A 23,561-nucleotide genomic window follows, 5' to 3' on the forward strand; every position below is an offset into this window, starting at 1 on the left:
TTCTTTAAGCATTTCCAGCAAACTTGAGCTCATGTTTGCCTGTTTCTGCTACTCAGCGCACTTGAGTTAACGAAGATTACCGGGTGACCATCTAAACTGGTGAATTCTGTTCATTCTACTTACGGGGAAATGGAGAATAAGCTGGGAAAGAATGTTGAATTACCAGTAGTTTTTGAACAGACTGTTGGGGAAAATTGAAAAGTCTAAATGTGTCCTTCCTGTTGCTGTTTCTTTTGGGAGAAATTTTTGGTTTCTTCCTACAATCTGTTAACGTGTTCATATTGGGGCTGTAATTTGCATGTCTTGCTGCTGGGCAGTTCAAGTCTGTGGGAATGTGTTAAAGGTGTGAGACTTCTGCATCTGGTTTTATGGGACCCAAGTATGTTTCGGCAAGTCATTTACTTTATCAGTCCTCAACTACAGTGGATGGTTTCCAATGCTACGTGATGGTTTGCGGCCAGCTGTGGTTGCACAGAGAAATGCTGAATAGATATGGTACAGTGGTCAAGAATCTTTGTCCTGGCTTTGCTATCTAATAGAAATATATTTGGGTTCTTTTCAAACCTTGTGAGCCTCATATATATTGGATAATGCAGATGCTCAGTATTGTCTGTAAGATGCTAGGGGCCAAATACATTCAGAAATTTGCACGTTTTTAGAATGTGCCTGAATTGTAATTAACGTGGCATTCCTTGTGGGGTTTGGGACAATACCTTACATCAAATATATTAATATTTCTGAAGTGAAACATAAGGGCATTCATGCTAAGATTTAGAAGTAGACTATAAATAGCTTCATATTATGTTAGAGGTATTTATTTTGGCTGTAAAATGAGTTATAAAAAAGTGCTTTTGGATCTTTTGATATTCAATAGTTTGGACGAAAGGTTGTGGACTTTGGTAGTGATTGTGTTATCTGAAATAATGGAATAAGCTTAGATTAGCAAATGCAGAGTTCTGGTTTATTTTGGAATGGTGGAGGAATGTTCTAGATTAGTAAAAAATTCCAAAGAGGTGATGTATGTCAACTGTTTATAGTTGCTATTGATGCCAGTAACCTAAGAGGACTATACTTTTGCGTTCAGAAGCATATATGAACATTTAAAAGGGTTATTGCTTTAGAAATAGAACACAAAGTCATTGCAGAAATCCACCACATTACGGGTTTGTGGTGATGACTAAATGTGATACTATATGTAAAGCACCAAGCACGGTGTAGTCCTTTTTTTCAAAATGTAAAATTATGTTCTTATAATATTTATTTATTTCAGTACTGGGGATTGAACCCAGACTTGTGAATGCAAGGTGATCCAGAGTGTGGTCCTTAAATAAATGCGAACTGTCTGCTAGTGTTATTATGATTATAGATGTTAATTAGTAATGGACAAAGCTTTTTTATTTTTATTTTTATTTTTTTCTGGTACCGGAAATCGAACTCAGGACCTTGCGCTTGTCAGGCAAGCGCTGTGCCGCTGAGCTAAACCCCCAGCCCCCCAGAGCTTTTTTAAATGGGGAGGAAAAGAAAAGTTGAAGGGAGTGGAAGAAAAGTTGAAGGGAGGACAAGGGAAGGAGGAAAAAAAAACTAGGATATATTATGTACAGGTAGAAATTCCCTATGATGAAAGTGATCAATATGTATGGCAATCATTTACTAATAAAAAACATGACACTTTCTACTTTATGACAGATAGAAATACTTTTTATCAAAATTTTTTATTTTTAAAATAACTTTAGCAATGGAAGAAATATTTTGTAGTTTTTAAGAGTTTATTGTAAAGTCAGTATCTGTGCTCAACTCACTTCAGCTTGGTGAGGGCTAATTTTAAGTGTCAGCATGGTTGATGCCCTGTGCCCAGATATTTGTTCAGATATGATTCTGGATATTTCTTAGGGGGCATTTTGGATAAGATTAATTTTGAAGTTGTTGGACTTTAAGTAAAAGCAGGTTGTCTTCTATAGGTGGGTGGGCTTCCTTCATTCAGTCAAAGGACTGAATAAAAGAGAAGACTGACACTTTCCTTTCCCCAGCAAGAAGAGTTCTGCTAGACAGCTTTTCCTCTTCAATTTCAGTATCAGCTCTTTCCTAGTCTCCAGCCTGCCTGGCTGCCCTGAAGACTTTGGACTGGCCAACCTGCTTAATCATGTGAACCAATTCCTTAAAATAAACCTCTTTCTCTGCACGTACACATACTGTTTGTTCTGCTTCTCGAGGGAGCCCTGACAAACACACTCTCTTGACTTCATTTTGTTTTCTTATTCTATAGGTTAAGAAAATTGGAGTAGATAATTTCCACAGTTTTCTCTAACAGTGTGAGAAGTCATTTGGGTCAAAACAGCCGGGTTTGGTAGCTGTCTAGGATGGCTCGGGCATGGCCAGTTGAGAGGATGAGGTGGGAAGGGGGACCGGCTCTGGGGGTGGGGAAAGCTAACGTGCTCAGGTTGGTGCGGAGGGCCTGTGCAGGTCCACGTGGAGGTTTTCAGTGGACACTTGCATTAGGCTTGGTCCCAGGGGTGGTGGCGATTCATAGAGAGATGTTAAGGATACAGGATACAAGAATTTACCTGCTGCACAAAGCAATTCCTAGTGCGTGCCTCAAGTGGGAGGACCAGCTTATTGTAATCAGACTCTTGTTCGAAGCCCTCCAGTGGGGACCTCTGCTTGACGGTAGTGAAGTTCCAGCTCCTGTATCCTGGAGGTCATGGCTGCATACCTGCCTCTTCACCAGATGCAAATTACTGGGACAAGGTATTTCTCGAGTGTTTATTGTATGATGAATTTTGGTCACTTGGCTGTGAGTAAGAACCTCTTAGGATCTCAAGATTCTCTGACATTTGTTTCTGCAGAGCCTGAGGCCCATGAGGCAGGTTTGAACTGGAAAAGTTGGCTGTTATTATTTTCTTTGTGAGTGGTGACAGTAGTGGTAGCTGTGTTTACTGATGCTTGTGTAGTGTTCATCCCTCCAGAGCTGCACCAGCCAACGGGAAGCCACTGGCTCCGTGTGATTATACAAATTCAAATTCAAATTCAAATTAATTAACCTTTAATACAACTGAGAACTTAACTCTTGGTCCCGGTAGCCATATTGCCAGTGCTCAGTAGACGTGTGAGTAGCGGCTTCCATGTCAGACAACATCCACAGAAGTGAAACGTTTCTGTCTTCACAGAAAGTTCTACTGGACAGTAAAACCTGGTCTAGAGCTCTGTATGTTTTCGCGTACTCTATAGTTTTGGAGTGAGAGTATTTATCCTCATTATGTAGGTAAAGGTGTGGGAGGATAGACTGAATAGGTGGGCCCGAATCACAGGAAACTCAAAAGTAGGTCTGTCAGACTCTCCTCAAGTCCTTGGCCAAGTCTTACGATGGATGTGTCAGTGGATGGAATGGCTGTGAACTGTGAATTCGCAGGCCATCTTCCCATGCTGTAAGGCAAGAGAGAACCCTGGGTACAAAGAAGAGGGGCGGGACCCAGAGGGCATGGACTCAGAAACTGCAGAAGGACACAGTGTTGGAGAACATCCACCAGGTACAGGGATTAGAGCTGATTATGCTTGGAGTCTGATTTGGTAGCGTGAGATCACCGTTCTGGACAGGGCAGTTGCAGTGCAGGGGAAGAAGAGAGAATCAGATTTCAGGGCTTTGAGGAGTGAATGGGAGATGAAAAAGAAGAAAGAAACAGAGGGAATGATTGGAAAGAGACAAGAGATCAAAAGCTAGGAGAATTTTAGGTTAGAAGAGGCTTAGCCCTGCTATAAGGTTTTGTGTGGAAACCAGGTTGAGAGGAACTTCTGGGTGGGGGGCCGTATTAAATTGCTTTCTGTTGCCAGAGTCAAAATTTGTATTTTTAAATAAGTCCCTAATTACAGACATTTAAAAAATTCCATGATATGCTTCTCCACAAATATATATTCTCTAAAATGCTGTGCATGTATTTAATGCAGAGCTGAACACTTAAAGATGGCTGATATTGAAAAATTTATGGTATGTATATTATACCACCAAGAAGACAAACAGCGCATACCCCTGGGGCACTCTGGCACATAAGCTGTCAGTTTGTGACTCTAGGGTAGGAGAATAGAATCTGCATGACTCTTTGCATTGCTTATAACATAGAGTTGTAAAGCTTACCCCATAGCCTATAATAATGGTGTCAGAATGTCCAGGAGAAAAACCCAGGCATCAGAGTTGTTTAACAAAAATGAGCAGGTAGTCATAATTGTGTGTGTGTGTATATGTGTGTGTGTGTATATATATGTGTGTGTGTATATATATGTGTCTATGTATATATATGTGTGTGTGTATATATATGTGTCTATGTATATATATGTGTGTGTGTATATGTGTCTATGTATATATATGTAGTATAATGTGTATGTATATGTAGTATGGGAGATGAAATAATTGGAATTTGGAGACAGGAAAGAATAATATACAGATCCAGCTGTAGGAACCTCTGCTTCTGGGCCTAAAGAGACAAAAGTCAGGATGTGAGAAGATTACGTTTCAGAAGAGAAATATGAAGTTACCTCAGCAGGAATAATGGAGACTTTTGTCACGTGCTGTATTAGAGCTCAACTATCCTTTAGCTTTTCCAGGTGTAGCATGAGGAATTACATATGCATCTACTTAGCCACACCCTCATGTCTTCATGTTTGTGAAAAGCTTCTACCCCAGGTACTCATTTTGTACAAATGTATTGTAAAGCAAAAGTGTCATTTTTGTTAGAGATGACTTTCTGGGAATCATTTTATTTTATTTTATTTTATTGTTTTTTTGGTTTTGGTTTTTCTCCGGTTCCAGGAACCGAACTCACGACCTTGCGCTTTCCAGGCAGGTGCTTTGCCACTGAGCTAAATCCCCAGCCCCTCTGGGAATCATTTTATCTTTCAATTTCTCTTCCTGTTCCACTACCAAAGAAGTTACTAATGCATTTTGAAAAATAAATAAATGGATCTGTGAACAAAGAGATCAATCAGAAAAAAAATGGAAGTGTGAATATACAGAACCTCTAAGAAAGCTTTTAGTTAACTGACTATAACCAGAATATTTATTGAATATGGGAAATTATTTCAAGTAATATAATTATCACTTTAAATCTTCAAATGTTAAAAGTCTGCTTATTACGAGATATTCACAGAAATGCCTTAGGAGTAGACAAAGCCTGGAGGTATTCCTCAGAGGAGGCATTTTTATTAAGGGGGAGTATATTTATGTGTGCTGAAAATTAGAAGGTTTTGAATAATTCAGGGGGGAAATGAAACTTCATTTCCCTCATGAATGCAGTGTAGTTTGAGGTGATATAAGCTCCTGTCTAAAATATTAGTTTAATATGAGAACAAGCCCCTTTGCAGCAGGAAGATGTTGCTCATACAGCTTTCCTTGTAACCACAAGGAATTGTTTGTAATACAGCTCTGCAGTGCTTTGATTTAGTTGATTTTAGACCAGCTGAATCAAGGGATGCAAATGCTTCCTTTCAACAGATTCACTGGCTTAGACCTGTCTGCTGAGAAAGATTCATATCGATTCCATGTAATTTAAGGTGCTCCGCTGGGTGTGCTGGATAACATCGGTGAGGCTGGCAGAGCACGCTGGAGCTGAGATTCTACATGGGTGTCAGCTGTTAGGTTGAGGAGCAGGTCACCTGGGCAGCCTCAGGAAATTGTTACCTGCTAATGTGGACCTTTGGGGTTTAATTCTCATCTTTTGCAAGACCTAACCAGCGGAAAAAAAAGCTCATGAGAAGGAGGCCAAGACAGTGACACCTTTTTAGATACGGGCTCAAATGTATGAGCAAATTTTAGGAATGCACATATAGTTCAGATGCACAGCTACGAAATTAAAACAAATTGACCTCATTAACAGAGTCCCTCAGTAGCTTCTGAAGCCAGAAAAAGATTTCTCCCTGCGAACTCCCGGAGGTCACAGGTGTGAAACTTGGTTTCAGCTTGGTGGCAGGGATGGAGTCTTCCATGAATCTGGGTCACCACGTATGATGAAGTTGAGTCTTCTAGTGGTGCTCTACTTGGGGGCCCCAGAACAGAGGGAGGCTGGTGGGGAAGATGAGGGTAAAGGATTACTGCTTCAGACAGGACCACTGGGTCATCAAGGCCAGGTCTTCCTTTTCTATCTTAAGTTAATTATCTGGTTTTTGTGAGGAATTCCCTGGTTTCTACATGTTGGGGATGAGTTCATACCATCACATTGTGAGAGTCAAATAAAATGCTTCTGTTGGACAGAATGAGCTCATACCTGCCCCTCTGCTCTCTGCTCTTCTGTCCTAATGCGGGACTTGTGAGGAAGGAACTTCTCCTCTTGCATGTAAAGCAGTGTGAACTGGCTTAGAGCCTCACCGAACCCTTTAGTATTTACTGTGTTCCCACTCTGTGCTAGGTACAGGGTGTGTATAGACCTGGAGAGACCCAGGCAGGGCAGATGTTAGAGGCCGGGCCTTTGCCAGGAGCTGATGTGCTTATGGAATGAATCTTTTCTCCACACAAAAGCTTCATAAGAAGAGGAGAGAGAGACTGGGTCCACGTCGTACAATGACAGTGGGAGGGTGGTATTGGAGAGTTCAGTCATACTTGGTGATTGAAGGGTTTTATAGCAGCTTAAAAGTTGAGGTTTTGCTGTAAGTGTAAAAGGGATCACTTTGCAGGGCAGTGACATGATCAGGTGCACATGTTTCAAAGGTGACTCTGGTTGCTGCCAAGCACAAGTGCAAGGTGAAGCAGGAGGGCCACTGCACATTTGCTTTAAGGACTAAAGAGAATTGTTTGTTCAAAACTGACACTGTGTCAACTTGTGAGGTAGGTTCTATGCTGCTCTTGGGCATGCAGGAGAGAATGTAAGTAAATGTCACAGGTCTTAAGTGTGTGAGTGGGACTTGCCTTTGCTGACTGCCACAAGCTGAGCAAATGTTTTACTTCAGTAAGGAGTCCATTCTCCCCATTTTATTTCTACCATGGTAGTGGACTGCACCAATTAATTTCCTGTAACTTAATTTAATGTTCATTCTGAACCTTTTTCCTACTCTGGGCTGGCAGGAGATTCAGACATAGCTGTGGTCTGTAGCTTCCTCTTTCCTTCACTTTCATACAAAGATCCTAGCGTTAAAGGAAGCAGGTAGATGTGCAGGACGTCCTCTGGTCATGGATCCATAGCCTAATCTCTAAGATGTCATATAATTTCCTTGGATGAGTCAGCATGCTGTTTCTGTATTTGAGAACCTGTGCATGCTGCAAGTCCAGGCTGGGCCTAACTGCATCTGTGCCTTCCTTCCCAGGCTCTGGTGGCCCAGCACAGCTGCCAGCACAAAGCCTGCCTGCCTCCAGAAACTTCAGCCCTTTCTCTTTGGTGGGCCGTGGGCATTCACTCTGGAGGAATCCCTTACTTTCCTGCTCTTCTCTGTAGATCCCACAGGCGTTCCTCCTCTTGCCTTAAATCTCTTTTGTTTCCCTTCCATTTTTTTCTTAAAGATTTGGAAAGCAAAGCCAGCATGGAAAATGCCACACCAGCAACTGCTGCTCTCTGCAGTTACCAATCTGCCTAGGAACAGGAAAGCATCAGGCCTGCTGGGGGAGGGGGAGGCAGCGAGAGGGAAAACAGAAGAAAAACAAATGAATATTTCACTGGATAGTTATCCCTAGTGGCACGTAGATGTTACTGTTTGATTTTAGAGCCAAAAAGGAGCAGAAGCAAGGACTGTGGGGGAGAAGGGGAGGAGAAGGGGGAGCCAAGTCCTCCCTGGTGAGAACAGTCTTTGCCAGCTGGTAGCAGGGAAGAGGGGTGAGCTGAGGGGAAGCAGAGGGTTTCTGACGGCTGTTCACAGAGCAGAGACAGGGAGATGTTAGCAACTTTACACACTATGGACAGATTCCACACTTGTCATTTTTCAAGAAAGGTGCAAATGAATAGTGCTTTAATAATTACGTTTTCAGTGGTTTACAGCCACCTGCGGTAGCTTGGATTGTACCTGGTCATTTCTAGGGTTTAGTTGAGCAGTCTGTCTTCTGTTCCCCTAGGCCTTTGGAAGACTCTGGTTCTAGTTGCTCTTGTTTTTAGTATTCTTTCATTGTGCTAAATTACATAGGATGTGAAATTTGCTATCTTTATCATTTTGTATAGTGCAGTGGTATTAAATACATTTATATTGTTGTGCAACCAACACTACCGTCCGTCTCTAGAACTCTCTTTATTTTGCAAACTGAAATTGTACCCACTAAACAACGAATCACCATTTCTATTCCCCCACTTCTGGCAAGAACCATTGTGCTTTGCCTCTATAAATTTTACTACTATAAATGTCTAATATAGTCAGAACACTACAACACTTGTCTTTTTGTGACTAGCCTGTTTTTCTTAGCTTAATGTCCTTGAGGTTCATCTACGTTGTAGCATGTGTCAGAATATTATTCCTTTTTAAAGCTGAATAATATGCCACTAGATTCATAGACCACATTTTGTTTATCCATTTATTCAAAAGTGCACATTTAGGTTGATTCAGTGTTTTAACTATTGTGACTAATGCATGTGAGACCCTGATTTCAATTCTTTGGGGTACATACTTTTAAAAGTAGGATTGCTGGGTTATATAGTACTTCTGTTTTTAATTTTTTGAGTTACTACACAATGTTTTCAACAGTAACTCAACCATTTTATGATCATTATCAACAGTGCTCAAAATTCCATTTATTTATATATTTCTTCATACTTGTCATTTTTGTTTTTTAAAGTAGTAGTCAGGTGTTATCTTACTGGAAATTTTTACTTGCATTTCCCTAATGATGAGAAGGAACTTGAGATTCTTTTAATGTAGTCAGGGATTTCGATGCCTCCTGCCTTTCCTTTGTTGCCCAGGATTGCTTTTGCTATTCTGGTTCTCTTCTGGTTCCAGATGAATTTTAGGAATATTTTCCCTAGATCTGTAAAGTAATTTAATCATATTTTAATTGGGATTGCTTTTAATCTGTACAATAATTTTGGGAGTATGACCATTTTCACAGTGTTAGTCTTTCCTGTCCATGGGTAAAAAATATCTTTTCATTTTCTGAAATGCTCTTCAATGTCTTTTTTTAGAGTATGGTAATTTTTACCACATAAGTCTTTTCCTTCTTTTGTTAGATTGATTTCTAAGTATTTCATTTTTTTGTACGCTACTGTGAAAGATGTGGTTTCCCCACTTTGAAGATATCAATATGTAATACAACAAGCATTGTTAATTTCCTACCACTTTGTTTGTAGCTCTGTATTGTCTGTACTGTTCTTTTGCTATTTTGTAAAAGGTTGTCTGTCTGTTAATGTTTTCCTCCTTTTATTTAAAAAAAAAAAGATGTGGTTTCCCTAGTTTCTATCTATAAATTTTACTACTATAAATGTCTAATATAGTCAGAACACTACAACACTTGTCTTTTTGTGACTAGCCTGTTTTTCGTGTGTTTGTTGTTTGTGTACAGGAATGCTGTTGATTTTAAGTGTTGAGTTTGTATCCATTTACATTACTGGATTTGGTTATTATATCTACAAGTCTTTGGGAGTTTTGGGGGCCTTCTACGTACAGTATCATGTCATCTGTGATTAATGCTAATTTCACTTCTTCCTTTCCTATCCTTATTCCTCTTATTTCTCTATCTTGTCTGATTGCCCTGGCTAGTGTTTCCAGCACTACACTGAATAGGAGTGTTGACAGTGGACATCCTTGTCTTGTTCCTGATTTTAAAGTGAAAGCTTTCAGTTTTCCTCCATTTAGTACAATGTTGGCTGTTGATTTATCATAGATGGCTTTTATCAGAGTGAGGTAAAGGCCATCAATTCCTATTTTTTGTAGGATTTTCATTGTAAATGAGTGTTGGACTTTATCAAAAGCATTTTCTGCATCTATTGAGGTGATCATGTGATTTTTGTTCTTTGGCTCTAGTGATAAGGTGTATTACATTAATTGATTTGCATATATTGAACCATCTCTGCATTCCTGGGATGAATCCCACTTGGTCATGGTGTATAATCTCCTTGACGATTTGCTGCATTCTGTTTGTTAGTATTTTATTGAGAATCTTTGCTTCTATGTTCATTATAGATTGGCCTGTAGTTTTCACTGTTGGTTGGGTCTTTCTGTGGTTTTGGTATCATGGTAATACTTAACCTCCAGGAATGAGTTAGGGAGAATTCCTTCCTTTTCAGTTTCATTAAAGAGTTTGAGAAGAATTGGTGTTAAATCTTTTCTAAATTTCTTATAGAATGCCGCTGTGAATCCATCATGATCTGGGCTTTTCTTTGTTGGTAAGCTTTTGTTATATTTTCAGTTTTTTTGGCTGATATTGAGTTATTCAGAATTTTTATATCTTCTTGATTCAGCTTTGGTAATTCATAAGTATCTAGTAATCTGTCCATTTCCTCTGTGTTTTCCATCCTATGAGAGTAAAGATTTTTAAAGTAGGTATTGATGATCTTCTGAAATTTCTATAGGGTCTATAGTGCTTTCACCCTTTTCATTCTTAATTGCATGAATTTGAGGTTTTTCGAGAAGGTTGGCTAGGGGTTTATAAATTTTATTTATTCTTTCAAAGAACCAACTCTTTGATTCATTAATTCTTTATATTGTTTTTAAAATCTCCATTGCATTAATTTCTGCTCTGATCTTTATAATTTCCTGCCTTCTTTGGGCTTTGGGCTTTACTTGTTCTTCTTCTGCTAGAAGCTTGAAGTGCAGCATAAGGTCGTTTATTTGTGCTCATTCTGTTTTCCTGATGTGGGAATTCACTGCTATAAATATTCCCCTGAGGATTGCTTTCATTGTGTCCCACAGGTTCTGGTAAGTTGTATCTGCATTCTTATTTGATTGTAGATATTGTTCAATTTTCTTTAAATCTGTGACCCATTGGTTGTTCAGGATGGTGTTATTGAATTTCCCTGTATTTATGGAGTTTTTGCAATTTCTTTTGTGATTAATTTCCAATGTAATTGCACTATGGTCCAATAGTATGCATGGGATAAGTTCAGTTCCTTTGCATTTACTTAAGCATGTTCTATGTTCTAGTATATGGTCTATTTTAGAGAACATCCAGCAGTCAGGAAGAATGTGTATTCTGGTATTGTTGGGTTGAACACTTTAAATATCTATTAAGTTCATTTGTTCACAAGTTTAGATCAGTTCTGTTATTTCTTTGCTTATTTTTTGTGTATTTGATCTATCTCTTTGTGACAATGGGGTATATAGTTCCTCTGTTACAATAGTGTTATTGCCTATTTGATTTTCCATGTCTATGAATATTTGCCTTATATAGTTTGGTGCTCTGTATTTGCTGCATGTATATTATGATTATTATCTCTTCATATTGCAGTTTTTCCTTTTTGGCAAATACACTAAAAATTATTGGTGTTTCTGGTAAATAGTGCACATTATACACCTTTTTTTGTTATGAAAAGTTTAGTTAAGGGCTGCTTTGGTACTATTATGGGTATTTTCATTATTTCTTATGGGAAAAATAGTTTTGACTTACAACCAATTTCATTTTTTTGGTTTTGTTTTGTTTTTGGTACTGGGAATTGAACTCAACCTTGCCCTTTCCAGGCAGGTGCCGCTGAACTATATCCCCTGCCCTTACAAACAATTTGAGTTCCACCCAGCCCTTGCAAATGAATTGAGTTTGTAAGTCAAGAGTCCACTGTCTCATCCTAAATTTATGATACTATAACTTGAATTTATATCATCTTAACTTAAATATATAACATTAAAATTCTGTTTCTTTATAGCTCTGCCTTCATCCCTTTCAATTGTTGATACCATAAAGTCCCATCTTTACACATTATATGTCCAAATACATCAATAGTGCTTTTTAAAATGTACTTTTAAGTGGAAAAAAAATGTGGAGTGAGAAATCAGTTATTGTAATACTGTTTGAACTTATCCGTGTATTGATCTTTCCTATGGTATGTATATCTTCATATAGTTTGAGCTGCTGGCTAATCTTCATTTCAACTTGCAGGACTCTCTTTAGCATTTCAGGTAGGCTTGATCTAATAATGGTAATGGATTTCCTTGACTTTCATTTATATGAAAATGTCTTAATTTGTTCGTTATTTTCAAAGGACAGTTTTGCGAACTGTAAGGTTCTTGGTTGAGTATATCAGCCCATTATCCACAGCCTCCAATATTTCTGATAAGAAATCTGCCAAAGTTGTTATTGAGCATCCTTTTGTGATGAGTCAGTATTCCTGTTATCACTTTCAAGGTCCTCCTTGACTTTGGTTTTCCATATTTTCATTTTAATGTGTCTTGAGGTAGGTCTCTTGGAGTTTATCTTACTTGAAATTTGTTGAATTTATTGGATATTTATATTCAGTACATTCATAAAATTTGAGTAATTTGGGGCACTTCTTATTTAAACTCTGTCTCTCTGTCTCTCTGTCACATACACACACACACACACACACACACACACACACAAACACACACACAATACATACATTAGGCTACTTTTTGGTGTCCTACAAGATCCCTAGACACTATTTTTCTTCAACCTTTTTTCTTTTTCTCAGTCTCTCAATAATTTTTATTGTCTTAGCTTCTGCTTCACTGTTTGTATCATATTCTTGCTCAAATCTACTTCTGAATCTTTCTTGTGAGCTTTTAATTTTAGTTATTCTACTTTTCAATCCCAGAAGTTCTTGGTCTTCTTTCAAATTTTTATTTATTTACTGATATTTTGGTTTTGTTCATACACTTTATTTTTTTTAACTTTGTGTTTTATTTTAGTTCTTTGAGCATACTTAAAACAGTTATTTGAAAGTCTTTGTCTAATAAACCTGTCATTAGGTCTTTTTCAGGGAGAGTTTCTCTTGTTTTAATTTTTTTCTTTTGTTTCTTTCTGTGTCTTATTGACTTTTTTCTTGTTGAAAACTAAACATATGACTATAAGAACTTAGTAACTCTGGAATTCAGACTTATCTCCTTCCTCAGGGTTTGCTGATTTTGTTTTCATCACTGAAGACTATCTCTCTGCTAAGATCAGCCTGAGATACAGGCAGAAGGTTTTTCAAAGCCTGCACCTTTCCCTGGACATGCGCAGTCTTTCTAACTTTCCGCTGTATTATCAGTTGCTTTTAAATGTCCTACTCTTAAAAAGCTCCTGGATTGGAAAAAAGAGAAAAATGGAGGAGATAAAAGTCTGGCTTCCTAAATCCCCTGGAAGTCACTTTGGCTAAAGGTAGAAGAGCTTACCCCAACGAGGAGCAGTACAACAATAGTGCCTGCTGCCTCTGCATCGGCACCTCCACAACTAAACAGCAATCAGTAGTCAAACACTGATCCTCAATACTTGGAGGACGGGGACTGTCTGCTCCCACCAATGCATCCAGTCTGGTCCTGGAACATGTGCATGGCTGCCTGCCGCGGGGCTTGTGTGCAAGGAAGAGGTAGCTGCTTCTGAGCTAAGATCTGAAATTGACTGTAATTCATCATGATTTGCTGTCCAAGGCTTTCCCTCAATGATGCAAACCTTCAGCAATAGACTCTACATTTCCAAACTAGTTCTATCAAAGAGATCCTACCAGTGTCATTGTTGCTTGGATGGGGAGGTGGATTCCCGGTATCTTCCCAGAATCCTCTCTCTGACTTCTTTTATCGACACCTGTGCTACCATAGCAGAACACCTACCGCAGTGTATGTAAATTGTCAGTATCTTTTGGTTAGTGGCTTCTCCTCTCCTGAATGGCTGGAACCTCTTTGGGGCTAAGGCTGTCATTTTGGCTGTTTTAATCCAAGTGGCTTACGAAGAGATGGTTGAGCTGTTCTATAGTGTCAAGGAATGGCTTTCTGAAAGGTAACTCTTGAGAAGAGACCAAAAGGTGACTTTGCCCATTTTTTGTCTTCCCTTTTCAGGGAATTTACAAGTTGACAATATCCTAGTTTTCTCTTGATGGCTTCTTCCCATTGGCTTTAGCCATGTGTACCTTTGATACCTTAAATGCAAGTAGGACGAAAGGGAGGAAAGAAGAAAGATGCAAACTGCAAAATCCCCTCTTCCTCTCCTGATACTGCCGTGGTGGCCTCATTTCCCTGTTTAGCTGGATTTCATGAACAGTTCTTCACTCTGCCTTCCTCATGCTGTAGCCCACTGCAGCATGGCTTGAACCCCACTGGAACTACTTTTGTCAAAGTCTCTAACAACTTCTGACACAAAATCCACTGAAGCATTTTCATCCCCCCACCCCTCTTAACTTAACCTGTCAGCAGCATTTGGAAGTAGTAAGTACTGTTCTTTGAAATTCTGGTTTCTTTTGCATTCTGTCTGCAAGGGCGTATTCTACTAGTTTTTTGTTCCTAACCCTCTAGCTGTGCTTTCTTATTCTCTTTTGTAGACTTCTGTTTTGTTTTAAAAGGCTCAGTCAGAAGCCTTCGTCTGTTTTCCTTCTACGTGCATGTACTGGGATCTAGTTGCATAGTTTAAATAGCCATCCACAAACTGTCGACTTGTGAGTATATATTTCCAGCCAGTATATCCTAACTTTTTACCAGGTCCCGTGTGGAAATGTCTTTCTTGCATTCTGACTTAAACATATACTGTTCACCTTGGTTCCAGTGAGTCCCACCCAGTTGATTTTCCTGCAGTTTCCCACCTGGCTTGTGGGAGCTCTGCTGTCTTAGATAGCCATCAACTCAAGTCTGGACCTGGTATCATCCTCACCCTCACCACTTTTTGCCACTTATGCTTCCTAAATAGCCATATGCCAGTCTACCCCCCTTTCTGCTGCCACCATTCTCTCTCTGCTGGGCTCCTCTAGAAGCCTCCAAACCCCTCTTCCGTTTTCCTTCTTCCTACCCTGCCCTCCCTGTCCTGGCGTAGCCTGCCGTCAGAGCTGTACTTCCAAAGTGCAGAACTTATGATGCTACAGCACTGCTGAATGCATGTCAACAGCTGTCTGTGGTCCTTAGAATAGGGTAGGCTTCTTCACATGGGCTCCCAGGCCCTTGTTCATACGCCTGCATTCATCTCTAGCTTTCTCTTCCGGCATTTGCTTGGGCCACACAGAATGGCTTTCCTTGTGATGTGTATCATAGGACTTTGGTTTTATGCTGATATGAGATGAGAGACATCACGGAGGTTAGGAGAGAGGAATCACATGATACAATTTGCACTTCTAAAAGCACCTGTGGCTGTGTGTTCAGAATTGCGTAGAGGGAGAAACCAGAAGACCATTCAGGCAGTTGTTCCCAGTATCACACTGACAGAAGATGGCAGTGTGGACTGGTGCTGGCTGTTAGTGGAGGTAGATGAAGGTCGGCACATGTTGAATTTGTTGTTGAAAGCCTACCTGATAGCACTTACGACGGGTTGTACTTGGAATATAATAGAATGAGGACTGGGTGATGACAGTAGGTTTTGGTCCGGAGCAGCTGGAGGAATGAACTTGCTGCCAGGTAAAATGCAGGCAAACTGCAATGAGCTGTTTTGGATGAGTTGGAGGCAGTGAGTGGGAAGATCACCAGCCTAACTTTTTTTTTTACCAGCTTAGTTTTGAGTTCTGTTCAACATGTATGCTGATGTGACAGCAAAATAATGGCCCCAAATATGTCTATGTCCTCATTCCTGGGATATAGAATCTCTTGTAGCAACAGAGACTTTGTAGATTTGATGAAGTCAGGGACACTGAGATGCAAGAGCATGCTGGATTTGCCAGGTATGTCTAATGCAGTCATAGGCATACGAAGGAGGTAGGCATGTCAAAGTCAGAGAAGCAGGTATGATGCCTGATAAAAAAGTTGGAATGATATGCTTTGAAGTTGAAGGAAGAGACCACAGGCCAATTCAGTTGGCTTCTATTTTGTGAAATCTATGTTTTCAGCTTCTCACTAGAAAAGGCATGGGAAGAGTTTCCCCTGAAGTTTTTAGAATGAACACATCCCTGTCAACACTTTGATTTTAGCCCTTGAAGACACATTTCAAACCTCCTACCCCTAGAATTGCTTGATAATCAATTTGTATTCTCTTAAATAATTAAATCGTGGCCATTTTACTGTAGCAGCAGCTCTGAAATTAATATACTAGAGAGGTTGAGTAGGCGCATTATGTATGTCTGGAGTTCTGGGGATTTTTATCTTCTCCAAACTTCAGCTATTATTCATCTCTGGTCAAAATAGTGGTGCTCTTTTTGGCAGCCCCACCTAGCTTAAAAGTAAAAATTTGGGAACAGCTTTTCGAGTAGAGTAAGCACATACTATGCAGTACAATTTCTCTAGTCTTGGTGACTCTGCTCCCACTGTAATTGATACACTGTGTACCTGTATGCTGTGCACATAATTTTAATATGTGTTTCAAGTAGTTACAAATTGTGATAAAATAAGAAAAGTTATATTCTGAAGTGGAAATGGTGATAGTTGCAAGATGGACTGCTTCAATAACATTGGGGAAAGATGCAGAGAACATTGAAGTAAAAGACATGAAGGGCTCCAGTACACTTGTCTGTGAGTTAATAGTTTCGGAATAAGTGTATTTTTAAACCACAGTAGCTAATCTCTGAGATCACCACTCTATATTTTTAATTTTTTTATTTTAAAGGTAAAAAACTAAAAATTGTACAAAATTTCAAAACAAGATGATAGGAAATTAACAGTGGTTATTATATTGCATGTTATTGTCTTCAAAGTAGTTCCTCAGATTATCAGATATAGATATGTAATAGTGATTAAACAATATGAACACTAACTGTTCCTTTCAATGAATTAATAGAAATTAGTAGTACAATTATCTTAGCTATCTTGTACACACACACACACACACACACATATATTTTCTCTGTCCCCCTTTTTTTCTCCTTTCCCCCATCCCAGTTGTTCTGTCCTTTTGAGCAGTTACTTTCCCTTTCACAATATTTATTGTGACTTTTGTATCTTATTTACTATTTTTGTTTCTTACACTAGGGAGACAATACAATGTTTACACATGTGAGTCTCATTTATTTCACTTACAAGTATTGTCTCTAGTTGCATCCATTTATCTATAAAAGCTTCTAGTTTATCTTTTTTTATAGCTGAGTAGTACTCCATTGTTTAAAAATGCCATATCTTTTTGATCTGTTCCTCCGTTGATGGACATTTGGATTGTTTTCAAGAGTTAACTATTATAAATTGTACTGCTATAAACATGGGTCATATATCACTGTGGTATGATGTTTTTAATTCTTCTAGGAAGATACCCAGAAGGGGAATAGCTGGGTCGAATGGGACCACTAATCTTAGTTTTTTGAGGAATCTCCACACTGATTTCCACAGTGGTTATACTAATCTACATTCCAACCAGCAATGGAAAAGGGTTCCTTTTTCCCCACAGCCCCTCCAGCAGTTGTTATTGGTTGATTTTTTGATGATACCCAATCTTTCTGGGTGATAGGAAATTTCAGTGTAATTTTAATTTGCAGTTCTCAGACGACTAATGATGTTGAACATATTTTCATATATTTATTTTCCATTTGTATTCCTTCATGTGAGAAGTGTGTATTCATCTCAGATGCCCATTTTTGAATTGGATCTTTCAATTTTGGGGGTCTATTTTTAAAAATTCTTTGTATGTTCTGGAGAGAAGTCCTTTGAGGGACAGTTAGCTAAAATACCACTCTATTACAGGAGTCTAATGGCTGATATGTAATGGTTACTGTGAAAAAATTACCTTAGTGTTGATGTACTCTTTCAGAAAATAGAAATTCTGCAGTATATTTCACAATCTATTTCTTAACATAATTCAAACTTTTGAGTGCATTGCCTGTTAGATATGCTTCAGTTGCTAGAAGATCAACTTAAGTGGAACACTTAATTCCCCAGTGTCACTGAATTTTAGCAGTGGATAAATTCACACATAATAATGTGAGTGAGTGAAGTACTTCATGGTTAATCTCTAATTGTGCTCAGACCTGATTGTGACAGCCTTTATCTACAGAATTGTAAATAACTAAAACAGAGTTAAAGATGTCCAAGAACAACACACTGTGAGTTCACTCCCCATGCTAAATCTGAAGCAATGAGTTTTCTGTAGTATATGGGATATTTTATTAGTTCTTTAACAAAGTTATATACTGCTCACTGGGTACCTAGTGCTTCCTTAAATCTTGCATATGTTAACTGATTTTAATTCTCATAAAAACAACCCTCTGAGTGAAGTACTATTATCATTCCCATTTTACAGATGGCAGACCTGAGACAAGAGAGATCAAGTAACTGACTTACATTCCTCCAGCTGGTAAGTGGGGATTCAAATCTGTAGAGGCTAGCTCTGGAGTCAGTGCTCTTAACCCTGCTCTGTGCTGCCGTCAGTAGAGCCTTCCAGCTGTACTTCTGAATCACCTCTTCTTTACTACTGCACCTCTGGACTCTAGTTCATGCAGAAGGTGTTAATGGGATTTCTCTAACATTTTTTGTCTAGGACCAGGTCCTCCTCTTCAGCTTGGACTGGACCAGCAGTTTTTTTCTTTCTCTTTCTGACTTAGATCTGTAACATAGTTTACAAAGCACTGCCTCACCAGATGTCATTTTTTCTAATATAAAAATTGGTACCATTTTGTCCAGGCAAGGCACATATGCCTGTGATCCCAGGTTCTTGAGAGGATGAGACAGGAAAAATCACAGGTTAGCAGTCAGCCTTGGCAACTTGTCAAGACCCTGTCTAAACATTTAAAAAAATGCAGAGGACTTGGTATGCAGAGGTAGCTTGGTGGAAGAGAGCTTGCCTAGCATGGGGAAGGGCCTGGGTTCCGTTCTCAGTACTGAAGAAAAAAAAGGTTCCATTTCCCTATATCTTAAGTTAGAGCCCCCTTACTCCTTTTCATGATGTTTTCATCATCTAAACCCTGTCAGGTAATTTTGATCAGAAGAGAAGGGCTATGGATGGTCTCAGAGTAGTGATCAAGAGCTGAGGAGCCCCAGGCAGAGATAGCAGGACCAGCACAACCAGATGCTCTGCCCTGAATCTCTCTGCTTCTGGCTGGGCTACCACTATGGGTAACAGCAGCTGAAGCTGCCTCTCGGTGGGTCCATCTCACATCACCACGTCACATCTCGTCACCATGGCCTTTGGGTCATGTGATCATGATTGAGAATCCACGTGGGTGCAAACATTTGACTAACCCTGGCTGGTTTCCTAGGGGGAGCAAGGATGAGGAGGTCTTGTTTAGCTTCTTTAATGGAATGTAGACTCCGTGCCTCTGCCCAAACTGACAGCATTGAGAATTGTCCAGCAGCAGGAAGTTGGTTTGGTTCCCAACAGCCAAAAACAATGAGAAATATTCCTATAACAGTGTTGCTGTAACATTTTTGCCTGCAACTCAGAAGGGATATGCATGCATTCATATGTAAGTGCTCTTTCTCTCTCTCACACACACACAGCACATTTAACTAAAAAGGATTTCAGGAAAGAATTCTTACCCATGGAAATGTGATCAACAGATATTTTCTGCCAGAATCTCATTTCTTAAAATACCAGTCATGACTCACTACATTGATTTGAGTATGAAAATCTTACTCTACAGTGTCCTCTATATAGTATATTAAAAAACACTCCCAGCATGTAGTTTTACCCATGAAGTATGTGTCCTAGAGACAAACCTTTCTGCAATTCTAGTCCTTAAGTGAATGTTTGCAAAGTAGATCCTTGAAGTTTGGCATTTATTACCTTGAGTACAAAGTAGGCAGAAATGAGAAGAAAACATGAATCTGTTAAAAAGCAACACTTTGTAGTCCCTAAACAGAATATCTGATTATATCATCAAAAGTACCTGACATGCTAGTTCAGCATGTTTGCTTATAGAGTTTGCTAGGAAAATTTAAATGGTGAAAAATTGCTAGAAAGTGTTGAGTTTCCATTTTTGGTACCTATAAAACAGCAACGTTCCTTTCAGCAAATATGAGTTGAGAAGCTGTCCTTGGGGAGGCCCTCATCAGATGTTAGAAAGGGCGCAGTGGTGACCGCGGACTGGCATCCTTGTCTCCAGGAGCTGAAAGTCTAGAAGAGAAAACAAGGATGTAGCAGATGAGAAAGATAATGACAAAAGATTAACAATACGTGTTGGAATTGAATGGAACGTGAGCGTCCAATTTTTGGTGAGCAGATTCTGTGCAACAAAGGAAGACGTGAATGGCTGTAAGAGAGAGGGACCTCCGTGTCACCTGAAGTCCACAGTGGTGCAGCCTACAGCGCGATGGGGCTGTGCATAGCTTACAGACTTGCTTTGGCACCCGGCTGACTCCCAGTGGGTACATAGTGAGTGAACTGATCTCGTTTTGGAGCAGTTTCTCTGGACTGCAGTGAGAGCTCAGTATTATGGACGTGGCCCCCCACACAGGCCTTTGTGGGGCTGAGGGATTTGGGAGCTTTCGGGCAAATAGTACCAGCCCAGCAGCCAGAGTGGTGGTAAAATTCAGAGACATGGCTTTATGGCAGTGCTTACCTACCCCTAAATCAGAAACGCGTTTCATCTGTGCCTTTAGCTACATTTTGCTGAGCATCTGTTAGGTGAAAATTCGGGGGCTGGAAGGGCCTCTGCAGATGCCATCAGGCGTGGACTTGACTGCTCCATGAATCAAGCAGGTCAGGAAGGGCAGGGTTGAGGCTTACGCATAAGTAACCATGAATAGTAAAGATAGATGAGGACAATCACCGTAAGTGAGGCACAGAGAAAGTACAGCCAAGCAGGGAACTCCAGGTGGACTTCGGCATTTTGAGTCAGCCTTGGTATGCTGCACGTGTCACTCTTCTGAAGTCGTGATACCAGTATCTTGAAACTCTGCTCTTTCCTTAATATAAGTAATTGGTACTGTTAACCTAAGAAGCCATATTCACCAAGCACTTATGTGTACTAGGAAACCACAAAGCACAGAGTTTGCTCTCTATAAATGTGCGCAATGCCGAAAAGCAGTAGTACTATTGCTTTTGTTTTTGTAAGACGGAACTATTTCTGTGTCCTGGCAGATGGCCCACAGTAACCATTCTTTTCTTTGCTGGTGATAGTCATTTCTTTTAAAGATGAAATTCTGCCTGCGGGACACTTTCCCCAGTCCCTTACTATATAAAGAGTGAGTCTCTGGAATAGACTAAGCTTACCATTCACTGAGGGACTGTACGCATTTTGGAATGAGGGGATGGCATATCCAAAGAGCAGGTGGACATGGAGGCAGCTTAAGAGCTGGGGTTAGCAGTGGGTAGAGGAAAGGGCAAGGTACCAGGAAAGGAGGCTCCACGCTGTGCCAGAGGGCAGTGCAGATAGGGGGCCATGCTGTACCAGATGTTTCTGGGAACAAGAAAAAGCAAATAGCAGCGAAAGTCATTTTTACACCTACAGGCACTGCTGCCTTCTGACGCCCAGTCAATTGTGTGATAATGAATTTGTAGCTATTTTTTAATGCAGTGACGGAATATTACCATCATTTAATAACCATGTGGCAGAGAGTCTACCTCTTCTTTGATGCTCTGCCATAATGCTACCATTTATTTATATCCACCAGGTGATATGTGTGTTGCATATTTTTCCCTAATCCGCACAACAAAGCTACAGTCCACTGTTTTCAGCTACATTAAAATATAGGCAACAAAACAGAATGTTAGTGAGTTAGTGTTTATTCAGAAAAGGGCGCAACTGCTGTTCAAAGCAGAATGTGCCCCATCTTCCTAGCCTTATTTTGACGTGCTTTCCTATCCCTGCTTTGTGTTTACAGAGGTCATTGTGAAGGTGTCCTGTGAGGCCTAAGCCTGGGCAGATAGTTTTAATCTTCCTGGACACGACATAGAGAGACGTTGTCTTCTAGGTAGCAGGCTTCCCGATAGGACCTGCCGGGTGATTCAGAGACATCTTGAGTGACCACGCCACAGTCACTATACCATCTTAAAATTTGCTTTGCAGGTGTCAAAATATATATCTCTTTTCAGACACTGTGATTTTATTTTCATTCAGCTAGCTCAGAATTTCTTCAAAATCCTCCTATTTTTGCACTCAAGAATGGAAGAGAATCACACCTTCACTGGCAGCTCCTCTGCTGAGGAGCACAGGGCCTTCTCTGATCAGACAAACCAGAATCTCCTGCTGGTTCAGTTTCAGATCTGGATGTCGTGTCGTTTCAGCAATAACATCCAAACTGTAGGGTTTCCGGGCACCAAATACGGTGATCTTCCCAGGTCTCTGAAACTTTAAATTTCAGTTTATACTAGAAAAGTCACAAAGTCAATCTTTTTAAAGAATTTGTACTTTTAATCTATTAAAATGTTCTAAATATTTAAACTGTTGAACTTTCTTCATCCTAAAAAAAACAGTGGATTTAAAATTTTAAACTAAATAGAGTAATAAAAGGCTTATAACAAGAAATCAAAATCCCCTGTTCTCCCTTCCTATTGCAACTTCTACTCGGAGGCCACAGATTTCAAATAATTGTGCTGTCTTTTTTAATATCTAACTCTACTGTTCTAATAATGTGCTTTGTATTTTTTTTTATATCGGTTTTGGTCGTGTGAAGAAGGTTTCTCACCACAGCAGTGGGCAATTCAGACCTTTCACTGCATTCCTCTGCCCTGTTTCCCTTTCCCAGACTTCCAAAATTCGGTGAAGTCAGCACCAGCTATTTACTTTGTATGATTAGGCCTTGCAATTCATTGGTGATTCTCACTAGTGTACTGTGATGATTCACTACTTTTCTTGTACAACTTTTTTCTTCTTCTTTTTTTTTTTCTTTTAAAAAGAAAAAATAAAATAACAGCAAGGACAAGGACAAAAAGACAATACAAAAACAATAAAAATGATACAAGATTGCAAAAAAAGATGATAAGAATTAAAAGTGGTTGTTATATTGCATATTGTTATCTTCAGTGAAGTTGTTCAGATTACCAGAAGTAAGAATGCAAGACTGATCAAATAATTAAAGAGAATAAAAAGTAATAAAAATATTAGAAATGATACAGCTTCCCTAAACAAGATGGTAGGAATTCAACAATGGTTGTTATATTGCATCTTGTTGTCTTAAAATTAGTTGTTCAGGTTACCAGATATAAGCATGTAAAATTGGTCAAAAAAGAAAAATTTAAGCATTAACTTATTCTTTCAATAAATCAATAAACATTAGCAGTACAATTATCCCAACTATCCTTCCATATATATATTTTTCCCCTTCCTTCTTTCTTTCCTTTCTCCTTTCCCTCATCCTAGTTGTTCCTTCCTTTGAGCAACTTCTTTCCCTTTCACAATATCTATCGTACATTTTGGATCTTATTTACTCTGTCAGGTTCTTACACTAGGGAGACAAGACAATGTTTATACATGTGGGTCTGATTTATTTAACTTATGAGTATGGTCTCTAGTTGCATCCATTTACCTACAAAAGCCTCGAGTCTCTTTTTTTTATAGCTGAGTAATACTCCATTGTATAAAAATACCATATCTTTTTTTATCCATTCCTCCACTGATGGGCATTTGGATTGTTCCCAAAATTTAGCTTTGACAAATTGTGCTGCTATAAACATGGGTACACATATGTTGCTGTGGTATGTTCTTTTCAGTTTTTCTGGAAAAATACCCAGAAGGGGAATAGCTGGGTTA

At 39.4% G+C, this 23,561-nt stretch overlaps 1 protein-coding gene across 1 annotated transcript in view; it reads left to right on the forward strand.

Moving 5' to 3' along the window:
- The window catches only part of LOC102017681 (microtubule-associated tumor suppressor candidate 2-like), a gene marked incomplete at its 3' end in the record, with an annotated part of 235,319 nt that overhangs the window by 130,435 nt on the left and 81,323 nt on the right, over positions 1-23,561 (forward strand). The window contains exon 2 of the mRNA XM_005406382.1: positions 18,173-18,226. The remainder of the gene's footprint in view (positions 1-18,172; positions 18,227-23,561) is intronic.

The sequence above is a fragment of the Chinchilla lanigera genome, unplaced genomic scaffold (genome assembly GCF_000276665.1).
Source record: "Chinchilla lanigera isolate Chin_1 unplaced genomic scaffold, ChiLan1.0 scaffold00096, whole genome shotgun sequence".
In the NCBI taxonomy this organism is placed as follows: Eukaryota; Metazoa; Chordata; class Mammalia; order Rodentia; family Chinchillidae; genus Chinchilla; species Chinchilla lanigera.